Source organism: Arvicola amphibius, chromosome 5 (genome assembly GCF_903992535.2).
Source record: "Arvicola amphibius chromosome 5, mArvAmp1.2, whole genome shotgun sequence".
Taxonomy (NCBI): Eukaryota; Metazoa; Chordata; class Mammalia; order Rodentia; family Cricetidae; genus Arvicola; species Arvicola amphibius.
Window position 1 is genome coordinate 144,382,789 of NC_052051.1, and position 6,947 is coordinate 144,389,735.

Below are 6,947 nucleotides of genomic sequence, written 5' to 3' on the forward strand. Positions count from 1 at the left end.
CTGAAGTAGGATTACTCAGCCATCCAAAACTGAATACCGAACTTAGTCGAACACCAAGGCTAAAACATGTATCTCAGTAAACAGGGACACTGCAAGTATGTGCCTCTAAATTCTTTTCATTGCGAGGGTAAAGTGTAATCATCAAATCAAATGACCTAAGGGTGCGGGGGAAAGGAACCCCTACACATCGCTTTTGGTGAGTAAAGGGTTATAGCCACTATGGAGATCAGTATGGAGCTTCTTCAAAACAACAAAAGATAAAACTGCTGTATAATCCAGCAACACTGCCTGTAGGTGTATCCTGGAAGGGCTGTCTGTCAACAGACCACAGAGACAGCTGTCCATCCCTCTTTATTGCTGCACTACACTCACAAGAGCCAGGAAATGGATCCCGCCTATATGTCCAGCAACCGATGAATACAAAAAGAAACATGGTACCTATGCGCAATAGTATTTTATACAGTCATAAAGAACAACAAAATCATGCCATTTACAAGAAAATTGATGTGCCTGGAAATCATTAAGCAAAATGAACAAAGTTCAGACAAATATCACATTTCCTTTGTGTGTGCAAACTACGTTTAAAATTATACATATGCTTGTGTGCATATTTGCATATATGTTGCCAAACAGGAAAGAGACAGGAGAAATCTTTATGAAGAGGGTAACGGAGCACACACGGTAAGAAACAAGTGAACTCACTAGGAGGAAGAAGGGAGTCAGCTTGGGGGGAGCACAAGGAGAGAGGGGTGGGGAACAAGTGGGAACAAGGCAGACTATTATGTCAAGAGGAAATCCTTTAATTTGTATGCTGACATTAAGGAAATAACAGAAATTAACTGATCATGATGGTGGACACCTGTAATCCCAGCACCCAGGAAGAAGCAGCAGGAAGATCTCTTGAGTTCTAAGCCAGACTTGTCTATATACAAAGTTTCAGGACAGTGGGGGCTATGTAGAGACCCGTCTCAAAAAAAAATTATAAGACATTAAAAGTACAAAGGGATAAGGGGAAGGTAGAGAAGAGATTTTCCTTACACTATCAATCTGGCCACGTCTACTTGGCACCCAACTGCAGTAATTTATGCCTTATATAATTATTTGCGGCCTAACCGCTAATGGCCCATGTACCCTACTCAAACGGCCAGTCTGGAGTGTAGCTGTGCTGTGAATTGTACCTGTTAACAAAACAAGATGCCCAGATATGGGACTCACACAATTGTCTCACAAGATATGACTCAGTAATAGCCCCCTTAATTTAAAATAAAAACTACTCGTTCTCGACTGTGGTCTGTAACCAAACCAAATGTCTTTTTTTTCTGTCTCACCTGGTCTCACTGGACCAGTTTCTCTCCCACCCGTCGGTTCCTGCAGTGGCTTATGAAATAATCACTCAGAGGCTAATATTAGTTATAATTGCTTGGCTGATGGCTTACACTTATTAATGGCTAGTTCTCACTTATAAATTAACTCATTTTTTAATAATCTGTGTACTGCCACATTGCCAAGGAGTTTACCTTAGGTGTTCTGGCATCCTGTTCTGTCAGTGGCTTGCTGGCATCTCTCTTCTTGGGTGGCTGGCTCACATTTCTCCAGACCCCACCCTTCTCCTGTATCTGTTGGAGTTTCCCATCTAGCTTTGTTCTGTTTTTCCATAGACCAAAGCAGCTTTAGTTACCAACCAATGGGAACAACACATATTTACAGTGTACAGAAGGACATCCCATCTCAGATGCCCCCTCTCTGGTCCTCTTGACTATGCTAAGCCCCTCCCTGTTCCACTTGATTGTACTAGGCCCTCTCTGGTCCTCGGGGAGGCCCATCACCACCTTGCAAGTGTCTTTTAGAAAAGTCTGTCTTTTCGTGTCCTAGAATAGTCAGACTTCCTGATTGCACATGTCGCTGGCCTTCCAGATGCCCTTTGCCACAGCAAATATCTAGTTTGGAGATTAAATAACTAGCAGGCTTGAATTAATGTGTTCTGATTTTGTGATATTTGGAAAGTGGAAGCAGAGATTTGTCATTTTTACAAGTTTGTCTTAGGGTTTCCATTGCTGTGAAGACACACCATGACCATGACAGCTCTTAGAAAACATCTAATTGGTGTGGCTCACCTACAGTCTCAGAGATTCAGTCCATGATCATCATGGTGGGGAGCATGGTGACATTCAGGCAAATATAGTGCTGGTGAAGTAGCTAGAGTCCTATATCTTGGAGGCAACAGGAAGTCAACTGAGGCACTGGGCAGTATCCTGAGCATAGGATGCCTCAAAGTCCACCCCACAGTGACACACTTTTTCCAACAAGGCCATACCTACTCCAATAAGTCACACCTCCTAATAGTGCCACTCCTTATGAGATTATGGGGCCCAGTTACATTCACAATACCACACTCCACTCCCTGGCTCCTGTAAGTTTGTAACAATATTATAATACAGAATGCATTTAGTTCAACTTCAAAAATTCCCCATAGTCTATCAGTCTCAACAATGTTTTAAAGTGCAATATTCAAAGTCTCTTCTGAGATCCATGGACTCTCTTAACTATAATCTGTTGGAGAAAATTATTTTAAGGTGTAAAGATGTGTTGGTTTTGTTTATGCTGATTTTGCTCAACTCTGTGAAGCTGTGATTCTTTCTCTGTCTAAAACATCTGAGGGTCTAATAAAGAGCTGAACAGCCAATAGTGAGGCAGGAGATAGGGTAGGCAGGGCTGGCTGGCAGAGAGAACAAATAGGAGGAGAAATCTGAGAAGAAGGAGCAAGAGAGCAAGGGGAGGAGGACATCAGGGGCCAGCAACCCAGTCATCCAGACACAGACTAAGAATGAAAGTAAGATACACAGAAGAAAAGGAAAGGGCCAGAGGCAAAAGGTAGTCAGGATAATTTAAGAAAAGCTGGCAAGAAACAAGCCAACCCTAGACCAAGTGTTTATAAGAAAGAATAAGACTCCGTGTATATTATTGATTTGGGGCGTCCCCAAACAGCAAAAGAGCAAACAGTAAAATAAACAACCGACTACAATAACCACCTGCAAAAACCAAAATCGAAAAGGCAGATCATATATTTCCAACGTATAATGGCACAGGATTTACATTACCATTCCAAAATGCAGGGAAGGGAGCACAGCAAGGAAATACTGGGCCAAAGCAAGACAAAAACCAGCTGGGCAAGCTCAAAACTCTGCATCTCCATGTCAAAATGCTCTCCAGATCTCCAACTCTATTCAGTTTGTTGACTGCAACACATTCCTTTCTCTTGGCCTGGTTCCACTCCCTGTCAGCAGCTCTCCTTGACAGGCATCCCATAGGTTATCTGGAATCCCTAACGCCTTTGGTTCTCCAAGGCAATCCAGGCTTTGATTTCACAGCTTCACACAATGACCTTTTTGGGCCTCCAGTCAGGGAAACCCTGACACTTGACTGGCATTCCATAGGCACAGAGGCAGTTCCATAACCCATTTCTTCTTAACTCAAAAGCCAAAACTATGTGGACAAAGCTGCTGAGTTCTCTTTACTGGAGCTGGAAGGGAGCCCCCTTGTTCAATAACGTCTTCTCCAGCTTTCTGTCCTTCACTGCCTAAGCTCTAAACCAAGCTGGCCTCAAACTCAGAGATCTGCCAGCCTCTGCCTTCCAAGTGCTGGGATTAAAGGTGTGCGCCACTCACTACACCTGGCTCTATGCTTTTCTTCCTTTTCACAAATTAGAAACTTAACTGGGTGGGATCCTGCCCTAAGGTCACCACTCCCTTTATCCCCATTTCTTAATCTGTTTATCTCCTTGAACAAAGAATTTAGCTCCGTTCAGCTTTTCTGGTGCTCTTTTTCTCCTCAAATATTTTACTTTACTCAGCTTGCTCCTTTTCATTATAAATCCTCGTCGGAGTTAACACTAATAACCACATAACAGAGTCTATACAAGGCTGTTTTGAGATTTCCTCTGCCAACAGAATTAGTGCAAAATTTTTACTTTTGCCTCAGGTGGACTCTTGGGACGAGAGCAAAAAGCAGCCACTTTCTTCACCAAAATATCACAAGGCCAGTTTCTAGGCCACATAGCAACATCCGCTCCTCTGAAACCTCTTAATCCCCAGTTCTTCAGATCACATTCAGCCCACTGTCTTCCACGTGCCTACTAGGCTGACCCATTAAGCAGTGCTTAAAGCTTTCCTCTGCTTTCCTAACCCAAATTCCCAAAGTTCATATTAATCCAAATAAAAACGTGGTCAGGCCTATCACAGCACTGTCCCAGTCCCTGGTACCAGCTTCTGTCTTAGTTAGGGTTTCTATGGCTGGGAACAGACATTGTAACTCTTAAGAAGGAAAACCAGCTGAAACGCTATAGTACATGAATTGAGCAATATAGGAAATCAATCACATACCAATAAGAAAAAGAAACCCTTCCAAACATTAGTGTAAATGTGAAGAATACCAAAGAAAAAAATAATCTTAAAAGAAAACAGAAATAAGAGATAATCTATAGTGGTATATTATTTGTGTTTTAATAAATAAAGCTTGTCTGTAGATCAGAGGGCAAAGCAGTCATACTAGTCAGCCATACAGGCCAGGGACCGGTGGCACACACCTTTAATCCCAGGACTCAGGAGGCAGAGGGATCTCTGTGAGTTCAAGGCCACCCTGGGCTACACAAGAGAAACAGGGCTCCAAGGACTGGGATCTCATGCCTTTAATCCCAGCACTAGGGATGTGGAGACAGGAGTGATTTGGTTGGGCAGAGAGAGGAGTATAAGGGGGAAGAGTCAGGAATTCAGTGGAGTGTGGGGTGTGGAGTCTTCAGGATTCGAGACAGGATCTCATCTATTTTCGGTCTGAGGTAGAGGTAAAAGCCAGTGGCTAGCTGCTTTGCTTTTCTGATCTTCAGGTTGGACCCAATATCTTGTCTCTGGATTTTTATTATTCACGCTACAATAATCTAAACAGTGGATTGACGTTCTTGGGAAAACCATAGTGAAAGTCCTGCAGACTACCTGATTTTAACTATCTAGAATATCAACATTAAAATTGAGAGCCAAAAATGTCTTGGATTATTTTAGGCCTTTAATAGCCAATTACCTAGCTTTTGTGACTAACAAATCTCATGTCTAATGAATGTCTCCCGATATATTCCTAAACTCAGCAGGCCTCTAATCCAATCAAAAGGCAAAGAATGTTGCAGTTTCTGAAACCAAGAGATCTCCCCAGCTTTGGAGTCAATTAAGTTAATGAGCTCATCAAGTCATTCCTAAATATACTGGTTTGTGAGTTTCTTTGTTCTGTGACTACAAGAGTTCATATAGCCACTTCCACACTGGAACAGGTCACTCACGGTGTCTTGAATCTGTTCCGAGCCAGGGTTACTCATGCTTCATTTACAATACATTTTTTTTTTAGATTTTGTGTGCATGTCTGTGAGTACATGGGCATGTGTTTTCAAGGTATATTATCTGTGCAAGGAGGCCACAAGAGGTCATCAAGTGCCTCTATCACTAGGCAGGGTCTCTCCTTGACTCCTTGACACCCCCCCCCCCAAACTCAATACTTCTCAACTAGGCAAGAAGGCAGCAAGCCCCAGCAAGCTTCCTGTCTCTGCAGTATGTTAGAAGCTGGGGTTAAGATGTGAACAGGGATCCCGACTGTGGTGGTTTGAGTTAGAAATGCCTCCGATGGGCTCGGGCATTGAACACTTAGCCACCAGCTGGTGCCACTGTTTGAGAATGTTAAGGAGGCATGACCTGGCTGCTGGAATTATGTCACTGGGAGCAGGCTTTTAGAGTTCATAGCCTCACCTCACTTGTGATTCTGTTTGCATTTGAAGTTGTGGTCTCTCTGCTTCCTGCCCCCATCTCCACGCCTCCCCATCGTATGGAATCATACCCCTCTAGACCTTGTGTGTTAGTCAACTACCTACCCCAGCATGCCAAGTCAAAAATAAAATGGTGGGCTGGAGCAATGCCTCAGCCACTAGCAACTCTTGTTGCTCATGCAGCCGACCACCTTCACTTCCAGCTCCAGAGCATCGGGCACCCTATTCTGAATCCCACAGGTCCGAGGTTTGCACATAGCACATACACACACATGCCGAAAGACACATACATGCTATTTAATAATCTAGTTTTAAAAAAAGCAACAAATAAAAAATAAATTGGCAAAAAGTGAAGCGCTACTCCTTTGATGAGTTAAGACTGTATTTGTTCTGAATAGTTGCTGGGGAACAACTTTGGATTCTTGAGTACAGATAGGTAAATAGTTTTAGCTAATCTCAAACTACCGGGCACATGCCTGAATTTAGGAGATGAGGACAGATTAGGTAGAGAATGAGACCCACGGGTTGAGAACCACTGTTCTAGACTGTATTTGTAAAAATTATAACTTTTGAAAGGACTCCTCTAAACCAATGCTGACAGACACTTTGGTATTCCAGAAATAGACTTAAAATTTAGGATCCTCAATCATAAATCTAGGTGTTTTTTGTTTTTTTGTTTTTTTTTTTTTTGGTTTTTTGAGACAGGGTTTCTCTGTAGCTTTGAAACCTATCCTGGAACTAGTTCTTGTAGACCAGGTTGGCCTCGAAATCACAGAGATCCACCTGCCTCTGCCTCCCGAGTGCTGGGATTAAAGGCGTGCGCCACAACCGCCTGGCCTATAAATCTAGTTTTTAATTTGGCCAGGAAAGAGGTAAGTAAAATAATCATGGGAGAAAAAGAATACCCATAACTTAGTAATAATCTCTTTGTTTTTGATGTATCTAGTATCATGTCCAAATATACAGGATATGAAAACAACAAAAGATCATCCATCTAGACCCTATAGATCACCTACAAAGAAACAGACTTTGTTAATAGTGTTAACAGGCCCACCCCCTTGCATCCCTAATGTCCATGTTTACCTTAATAATTGAAAATAATGTTCCTTCTGCCACTAGCCTCTACATAGATGTTCTCAACACATGG